This window comes from Emydura macquarii, unplaced genomic scaffold, assembly GCF_026122565.2.
Source record: "Emydura macquarii macquarii isolate MOO-44397 ecotype Brisbane River unplaced genomic scaffold, CSIRO-AGI_Emac_v2 contig_2205, whole genome shotgun sequence".
Classification (NCBI taxonomy): Eukaryota; Metazoa; Chordata; order Testudines; family Chelidae; genus Emydura; species Emydura macquarii.
In genome coordinates, this window is record NW_027132342.1 from 16,347,622 (window position 1) to 16,357,470 (window position 9,849).

General features: G+C 45.3%; 1 protein-coding gene and 1 long non-coding RNA gene across 2 annotated transcripts in view; one reads left to right on the forward strand and one right to left on the reverse strand.

Moving 5' to 3' along the window:
* The window catches only part of TMEM184B (transmembrane protein 184B), a 40,821-nt gene extending 34,238 nt beyond the window's left edge, over positions 1-6,583 (reverse strand). The window contains exon 1 of the mRNA XM_067559475.1: positions 6,436-6,583. The gene's annotated coding sequence lies outside the window, so the exon portion shown is untranslated. The remainder of the gene's footprint in view (positions 1-6,435) is intronic.
* A 570-nt stretch (positions 6,584-7,153) lies between these two features.
* On the forward strand, positions 7,154-7,949 carry LOC137160465 (uncharacterized). Its single transcript, XR_010921886.1, has 2 exons — positions 7,154-7,324; positions 7,719-7,949. It is a non-coding gene; the product is annotated as an uncharacterized lncRNA (long non-coding RNA).
* The last annotated feature ends 1,900 nt before the right edge of the window (positions 7,950-9,849 follow it).

Here is a 9,849-nt window from a genome sequence, read left to right on the forward strand (position 1 = left end):
CGTTCTGAGGATAAATAGACAATGGCTACTGTAGACTCTTGAGTAATCCACTCAGCAGCTTCCAATAGTTCTAATTTCATGTTTTTAAAACCCCACGAATGGAGCAGGGGGACATCAGTCTTTAGGGTGTTGTTCAGCCCCATTTCCTTTGGAAAGCTTTACCACAGCTCTAGACAATACATTGCAATTATCCCTTCATTCCTAAACTGCGGAGACTGCCCTTTGCCACCAAATCCAGATGGGAATGCTATAGGAACAACATCCCCAGGAGGAGGGGAGTCTCTTTAGCTTGGAAGCAGGAAGGAGAGACAATAACACATCGCTCCCTGCTCTTGGTCACCCTCTATTATGCAACAACTCCTGCTGGCTGATCATAGAAAGGTATGACTGAAAGGGACTCCGGGAAGTCATCTACTCCACCTTCCCCCTCCCCGTCCACACATTCTGAGGCAGAAACAAGTAAACCCAGAGCATCCCTGACAAATGTTTGTCTAACCTGTTCTTAAAAACCTCCAGTGACAGAGATTCTACAACCTCCCTTGGTAACCTATTCCAGTACTTAATTATTCTTATAGTTGGAAAGTTTTCCCGAATATTTAACCTAACTCTCCCTTGCTTGCCAGAATGGATTGATTTAAATCGCTGTGATTTAAATCACCACATGTCTAGCCTCAATTTAAAATCAATTTTAATCAACTTTTCCTTTTGTACTGCAGTTATTTTCTTAGAAAGATGCATTTTCATTGATCGATATAACCATTAAAATGTTGATTTATACACTAAATAGAGCCTTTAAACGAGATTTGGTACATCTTATTGCTATCTAGAAGGGTTAATTATATACATTTATTTAAGCACTTATATAGCTTAATATTTTCAGATTCTTATAATTTGTACATTTTAGTATGTTAGAAAATGGTGAATGATATATTGCTTATTTACTAGATAATTAATTTTTGCTCATTATCTGTGTCAAGCTGCATTAGGACGGTAACTGGAATTTAATTAAACAAACTAAACAACATATAAGATGTATTTTTGTTAAACAAAACAACCTTAAATGTTTTGGATACATATATTTCTCTTATCAAAACATGTTCCACATTTACAACTAAATGATTTATGAAAGGGACAGAAGGATTAACTGTAGTCAGTGAATTAAACTGATTTCAGGTCATCATGGGAAAATCTTCATATATGCCTAAGCGAAAGTGCTGGAGCTTAGTTCCTACTTGCCTATGTCTCTTGAAAATGACAGTCTCCTAAGTTACTTAGGTTGTCCTTCAAACTTTTAAAACAAGCAGATCTCATTCCCGCCTAGTTTTTATTCATTTTGAACAGGTCTACTTTTGAAACAGAAAAAAATATAATTTAAACAGCACAATCAAAAAAATCTGATTTTAATTTTTTTTAAAATTGATTTTTATCCACCCTGATAGCTGAAGTCATTTGCTTCTAGTTATACGTTCTGTGGATATGAAGAACAATTGATCCCAATCCTCTTTAGAACATCTCAACATATTTGAGGACTTATCTGTCCCCCTTTTCAAGACTAAACATGCCCAGTTTTTTTAACCTTTCCTCACAGATGAGGTTTTCTAAACCTGTTATTTTTGTTGCTGTCCTCTGGATTCTCTCCAATTTGCCCACATCTTTCCTAGAGTGTGATGCCCAGAACTGGACACAGTACTCCAGCTGAGCCTCACCAACGTTGAGCAGAGTGGGACAATTACCTCCTGTGTCTTACATATGACATTTCTGATCTCTCAAATATTGCTGCTGTCACTACTCAGTGGGGGGAGGGAGGGTGAAGGATAAAAATCCAACACCAGCCATGGTATGGTTTAAAGAATATTCAGTGCTGCAGGCAGAATGTGTTAGTAGTTATTTCCTCCTTCAAATTTCCTGTAAATTATCCCCCTCAGGGGTTATAAAGGCATTGTCATGCCCAGCTGCAGTGAGGTTCTCAGGGACTTGTCTGCACAATGCATCCTCCCTGGATACAGGTTGCTCTGTTGCCTACTCAGTCCTTCACTTGCACTGTAGCAAACAAACAAACATCTTATCAACACCCTGTTGTTTTAAATAGTGGGAAACCTAGATATAGATGAGTTCTTCTCCTTGAACCTCATCCCCACCAATACTGGTAGGTGTTCTGAAACATCGTTCCCTTTTCAGAAGCCCCACCATCATTGCTTAAGCAGACTGAGCTCATGCTGCAATGACCTTCAGGGAGTGGAATATGCAGTACCCAGATACATGCCTCAATCTCTCCCTTCCAATTTCCAACCTAGAATTGGAAAAGCTTTACTAAATGGTGTTCTCAGTCGCAGCTGCTGTCCTGTTTTATGGCTGTTTTAGCTAAATATTTTGTTTAAACTATTTTATTACTATGATCTATTTCAGACTATTTTAACCAAGTTCCGAGTGCTTTGGCAGGAAGCTGCTCTTCCAGCACAGGAGAACAGAGACCCAGGGGTCATGGGAGAAGAAAGAGGAATGAGATGTAGCACGTAAGGTCAACAGAAAAGGTAAAACGGATGGGTGAGCAAGACAGCAGAACGCTGCTCCCTAGAACACCCAGACCTTCAAAAAGCTGACATCAGAGGCAGTCACTATAGCCTGCAAAAAAACTTTAGTTTTTAAACCTCAGTGTACAATTACACACAGAAGATTCATTACAAGAGTAGTCAGTGGTATTCATACGCACAAAGAAGCTTCTATAGCACAGCAGCAAAGTAGCATACCTGATTGGGTAATTGTATGTAATCCATACTTTCAGAGACCAACCTGTAGCCTCAGGCAAGAGACCATATGGAGTGCTTCAGAGTCATTGAACATCCATAGAGCAGTCAGAAAGGAGGTAAAGGGTGGCACAAGTGGAAAAGAAGCATTCACATTTCACTTTTTTAAATGTCCTAACTTCAAATGAAACAGATTCTTTAAAAATTACAGGAAGGTGGGGAAAGACCTATTGTCAGTAGGTCACATTTTAACACCCCTCCCCCCCCCCACACACACCTAATTGTTCCTTGCAGCACATTCTCCAGTGTTCAGTTTAGTCTTAATGATTTGAAAGACATCTGAGAAGCAGCCATAGCAGACTCCCGCATGATTGACACATGAGAACACTTGTCTTACCTGATTTCAATATATAGCCATTACCAGAATAGTCTTGTGGGTTAATGCACCGACCAGGGACTTGGGACATCTAAGTTTAATTCTCTGCTCTGCCAGATTTCCTGTGTGATCCTGGGCAAGTCACTTAGGGTTTCTCTATATGAAGAGTTAACGCGCAGCAAGCTGGGGTGTAAATCTCTCTCAGGTTAGCCTGCTGTGCACTGTGTCTGTGCAGACCTTGCTGCCGCACACTAAAAGCTCTGGAGTATGCTTTGCTCTATCCCACTTTGAAACGTGCATAGGCAGAGGGTGGCTAGGACTAGAGGGGCTCAGCCCTCTCCAATCAGTCTCTACCTTATCATTTTCTGAGCCACCCATGCACACACACAGATGGGCAGGCGAAACCCCACATCCAATGATGCCAGGGCCAGGAAGGGGGCAGAGTGGGATGAGGCATTGGGAGGGGAGGGCACTGCCTGTGGGCTGGATAGCCAACAGGTGCAGCCAGATACCTCAATCCCAGGAAGGGGTGCTGGCTCCTGGCTCTCAGCAGCACTTCCCAGGAAGGTTGAAGTTTCAAAAAGTGCCATTAGCAAAAGTGCCCCTGCTGAGCAGGGAGGCCCGGAAGTGGTGTCTGCAGCAGACCATGGAGAAGAGGAGCTGCGGAATCCGGGGCATTGCAGCAGGTGAGACCTGTCCAAATGGGGATCCTGAGGGGTTCCAAAGAGGAGGAGTTGGGGTTGGCATGGAGCAGAGCGTAGAGTCCCCCTGTTGAGGACCGGGATGGGGTTTGTTGGGAGAGAGCAAACGTCCCAGGGGAATAAAGGAAATCCTGAGGCCTCACATCCAGCAACACCAGAATTAGGAAGAGGGCAGGGTAGGTAGGGCATTGCAGGGTCGAAAAGGACAGTCAGTGCATGGCAGCTAGCATCAGAGAGATTTACATCCCAGCTTGCCATGCCGTAACTGTTCACATAGACAAGCCCTTACTCTCTCTGTACCTTACTTCCCTATCTGTAAAATGGGAATACTCATTCCCACCAGTCTCACTTATCTAGACCAGCGGTTCTAAGCCAGGGGTATGCATACCGCTGGGGCTTCGTAGAGGTCTTCCAGGGGCTACATCAACTCATCTACATATTTGCCTAGTTTTACAACAGGCTACATAAACAGCACTAACAAAGTCAGTACAAACTAAAATTTCATACGACTTGTTTTATACTGCTTTATGTACTATCCATTGAAATGTAAGTATATTTTTTATATTCCAATTGATTTATTTTTATAATTATATGGTAAAATGAGAAAGTAAGCAATTTTTCAGTAATAGTGTGCTGTGCCACTTTTTTGTATTTGTATGTCTGATTTTGTAAGCAAGTCGTTTTTAAGTGAGGTGAAACTTGGGGGTATGTAAGACTAATCAAACTCCTGAAAGGGGTACTGTAGTCAGGAAAGGTTGAGAGCCACTGATTTAGACTGTATACTCTTCAGGGCAGGGTCTCCCTCCTGCTGTGTGTATGTGCAGTACCTAGCACAGCAGGGTCCTGAACTAAGCTGGTGCTAAATAGCAATAAAAACACAAAATAAAATTCATTTCTCCTACCAGCCATGTCTTTCACTAGCAAGAGCTTGCTGACTTCCTTTGAACTGCTGGGAATAGAAACAGACTCCTCTACTAGGAGGAGCAGTCAGGTAAAGAAAGCGATCCATTTCCATATCCACCATTGCAGATATAAATGAGGACACATGGAATGAAAAAAAGAATAAGGCATGCCACCACAGAACCCAAAAGGCCATTGGTTTAAGACTAGCATAGCTAGTAAAGAGCTTTAATAAACCAACACAGTTGAACTGGGTGGAAAAAAGTAATTCCATTTCACAGAGGACTGGTATCTTGAAATTTGGTTTGATTCTGATTAAGAACCAAAACCAAAAATTTCAAAATTCTCTGCAAAAGGGAAAGAAGTCCTGGCCCTGTAGCAATCTGCTGGGTGCACAGTTCTGGTGCCGCAGACCCTGCAAGCCCAGGCTCCCCTGACTGCTAGACAGGCTGCAGAGTAGCCAGACTAGCCAGCTGGCAGAAAAATTTGGTGAAACTGAACTCTTTTTCCAGCCAGCTCCATACACATTTTCATTGCTTCTCTCTGAGTCTCCTCTATTTTTTTGCTGTCTTTTTGTTAGTATTCCATACGATCATGTATATGGATTTATATCAGCACCATATTTTCAATATTTTCCTTAGTTATCCCAGCTCCCCTTCTTTGCATACCTGTTTTGCTGCTTGTGGACTAGTGGTTTTTATGGAGCTGTCCACAATAGCTCAGATCGTTCTCCTGAGTTACAGTTCATCAGAACTCAACATGGCATATAAGTTTTTCACTTTATTCTTCCCAAGTGCATCACTTTGCATCTATCAGCACTGAATTTCATCTTACAGAACACCTGAAGTTCTAAGAGCACTGTGTGCTCCACTAAGATTGGTCAAGTTGTACAGGCACTATAAGGGTTTGTCCACACTGATGCTTATGCCAGCAAAACATTTATCGCTCGGGGGGTGTTTTTTTTCCCCAAAGCTCAGAGCGACAAAGTTTTGCAGGTATAACCATGAGTGTAAACAAGCCCCAAGGACCATATGTCCATACTACTGTTTCTGTCACTGCATGCTATAGACCTGCTATCACACATACAATGCATTCAACAGTGTTTATCATATTGTATATTACTCCCCTATGCCACACAAGCACACCTCACAGAAGATTACATACATACATGCTGCACATACACATGCCTTATATTAAACACACGCAGCCCCCTTATTATTCTAAATACATGCCTTTTAGATCCATAACTCATCCTATAAACATACCCCTCACTAACAGTAACAATACAGTAGACCACTCAGCACGGTCATGCCACACCACCCCTCTCCACGGTAGATAATTCAGTGCCAGCCAGCACCATGCCAGTCCCCCCATGAGCCAATCGCTACCCTTCGGGGCCAACCTAGCGCCACACCACGCCGTGCCACCCAGCCCCTTGCTAACCAACCCCACGTCGTGCCACCCTGCATCATGCCAATCAGTACAGCACTGGGCCGCCCGGCACCACGCCGTGTTGTCACCCACTGTCTTGCTATCCAACCCCACGTCGGGCCAACCCGCAACCACGCCACCCAGCCCCGCTCCGCACCGTGCCGATCGGTCCCTCGCCGCAGCACCACCCCCGTGCCAGCCAGCGCCGAGCTCCTCAGTGTCACCGCCCTGGGCCAGCCGCACTGCACCGGGCCACCCGGCGCTGCGTCCCGCCCCGTCTCACCGTGCGGCGGGGCCGGGCTCGCTCCGGAGCCGCCTCTCCCCCCGGGGCCGCTGCGTCCCGCTCGCTCAGGGGAGGGGTGGGGCCCTCACGAGCCCATGGCGAGGCCGCGCCCTCCCCGGCGGGTCCCTGGCTGCCCGGCTGCTCCTGGCGCTGCGGGGTCGGAGCTGCCCCGGTGCCTGTGTATGCGCCGCGGGCCGGAGACGCTGGGACGGAGCCGGGTCTCGCGGAGGCAACAGAGCGCAAGCGCAGGCGCAGGCGAGAGAGCGCGAGGCCCCGCCCCGCCTGGGGGATAGGAGCGAGAGGGTGACCTAACCAGCGCGCTCTTAAAGGGGCAGCGCTCCCCTCTCCTCAGCTGGCCGCAGCCGCCGCGTGAGCTCGGCCCAGGTCTCTTCTACAGGGGGCACGTGCCCTCCCTTGGTGCCCGCTGGCAGTGACTGGAAGGGTTTGTGTGCGGGCGCCCAGGACGGAGCAGGGAAGCCAGTGTGTTTACGGCAGGCTGCAAGACAGACCAGCCGGGGGCTAGGCGGCTGCCCTGGCACCGCGGCTGCCTCCTCCCTGGGCAGGTCACACCCTCGGCGTCGGCCTATAGCCCCGGCCCTGCTCCACTAGCCCTGACCCCAGCAGCCTATCAGCAAACCCCCAGGCACATGCTAGCTGCCAGCCGCTGTTTGTGCTACTCACAGGGTGGTTTCAACATAGTGCCACGCCTGGATTTCACCCAGCCCTCCCCTGGACAGTGCAGCTGGAGCAGGTCTGTTACCTCTCTACGGGTGTCAGTATACCACAGTCTGCTACCCTCAGTGGAGTTACCCACACCGTCAGTTCACAACACTCGCTTAGTTCTGCTTAAAGACTAAAGCAAACCGATCTACAACGAAATCGATTTTAAGTGAGTACAAATATGAGAAATTAGTCAGAAAGGGTTACAAGAGAAAAAGTTTAGTACTAACTTAACACTTTCTAATGCTAAAAGGCACTAGAAAGTGCTAACCTAGACTTTTTCCAAGGTGAAATACCTAAAATACATATTTATATGATGATCCTATGTTTCTCATTTCTACCTCTGCATCTGACGAAGTGAGCTGAGCCTCAGGAAAGCTTATGCCTGCTAAAATTAAATTTGTTAGTCTTTAAAGTGCCACAGAACTTTCCTTGTTTATACCTAAAACAGATTCCCAGCACCATTGCTGGTAAAGTTTCAGCTGATACTCTGTCTTCTTAGGTAAGGAGAGAGAGATGGATAGAGATATAACTTAGGTTGTTTTTACTCTCCCTTTTTTTAGTTGTCATCCTTTGAAATGCATTTTCCTGAGGACTAGCCTTAAAGTCCATTTGAGCGGTGGGGATGAAGACAAGGAGTCAGGTGGTAAAAGAGATTCCATGCCACCGTTTGCTAAGATGCAGATCTGTTAGTTCCTACCTCCTTCCTGGCCAAAGAACGGGCCTTTGATAGATGATTGCACCTCAGCTAGCTAGAGGCATTAGCTTGTCATTGGTTTTTGAGAAAACAGGTTTACCCATGCTCCAGGCTTGCCTGGTAAACTGAAATCATGAGCCTAACTTTACATATAATGCTGCTACCTGCATTTCACCATAATATTATTGACCAGTGAGTTATTCATTTTCAGAGGATACCTCACAGGGCATATTTTGTATAAAGATTATTACAAGGGTGTGTGGAGTGTGAATATAGGGGTTCATTAGGCCACACAAAAAAATCAAGAGTGGGCTGGGCTGGTTTTGCTGGAGCACCTGCGGGCATCCCCTCCAACTGTGCCTTAGAGCCCCCTAACTCCATCCCAGAGAGGGCTGAGTCTTTGACAACTTCCTTCCTTCACACTCTTAGTTACTCCCATTAAATGAGTTAAAAAAACATAAGTGATTTCCTTGTAATGCTCCACTTGTAAAGACAGAGTGGCCTCCATCAGCCATACCCAGCTGCACCAGCTCAAAGAAAGGAAACATTAGACTTGAGAATCCATTTACCACACCTCAGCTTTCTTTGATTGCTGCTACCCATGGGCTGACTCCAACAAACTGTGTGTGCAACTAGTTATGTTAAAACTGCCCAGACAGGGCACTGGACTGGGCTCAGGAGACCTGCATTCTACTCGTTGCTCAGCTATTGGCCTCCTGGGTGACCTTGAGCAAGTCACTTCATTGCTCCATGCCTCAAGTTTTCCCATCTGTAAAATGGAGGTAATAAGAAAGGTATTATATTATACTACTACTATCCCTTCAGCCTTCATCCATCCCTCAACTCCCCTTCCCTTCCCTCCCCCCACTTATTTGCCTCACCCATTAGATGAGGTTTTTTTAGACTGTGAGCTCTTTCAAGCAGGGGTCTATTCATTTGCTGTGTTTACACAGTGCCTAGAACAATGGGGCCTTGCACTAGTCTAGCCTTCTGAGCTACCACAGAACAGATAAATATGAAATTAATTCAGATACATGTTAGTACAAAAAAAAACACCAAGAATGTAAAGCAGTCTGACTAAAATTCCCTACCTCTCTTATAGCCATTTTAACTTGTGATATCATTTCACTGCTTCTGGCAGTTTAATCTTCCAACCTAAACAGGACCTGAATTTCTAATATAAAATAAGCTTTCTGGTTTCTATTTTTCATAAAAGTACAAGCCCAATTTTTTGTATGTTTTATCTTTAAAAAGGTAGTGCCCCCTCATGCTCTGGGCACCTAGATAACCACAACTGCTGCTTAAAAGGGACAGCATCCCCCTAATTATCCCCTGCCTCCAGATGTCACCAGCTGCTGCATTACAAAAGGAAACCACCTTAACACACTCTCTCCAGAATCAACCCAGCTATTTAACTATACCTCTCTCACTGCAAAAGCGAGCAGCTACTGCTTAAAGAGACAGTCTGCCCCTTCCTGTTTTAAGAAGTACCCTTCATAATCCATTCAACTGTTAACAGGTGCTTCTTAAAAGGATATCATATGCTTTCCAAGACTACAACACATGAATTACCACTAGAACTACTTTATCCAAATTTGTCCAGCTATAGCCACCATCCTCCACCAGCTGAAAACATGTTTTGATCCCTTGTCTATTTCTTGTTCATCTCTCCCCCTTTGATGGAAAGTATTTTGAGATACTCTGAAACTTGGTACAATTTTTATATATAAAAAGCAGCTGTTTCTCAAGAGACAATATGTTCCCCACTAACCAAACACCATATACCAATACTCTCCCCAATTCATCCACGTATAACTAGCTGATTTTAAGATGATTACATAGGTGTACACACTCATTCACCAACCAGAGAAGGAATGTGCAAGGAGTACATCTAAGAGAAACTCAGCTATGCTGGACAGAGCAAGACTGTAGCAGCCTCCCATTAAAAGGCAGAGGGAACAAGCAGAGTACAAGCAGACGGGCCTGCAGATTTTGGA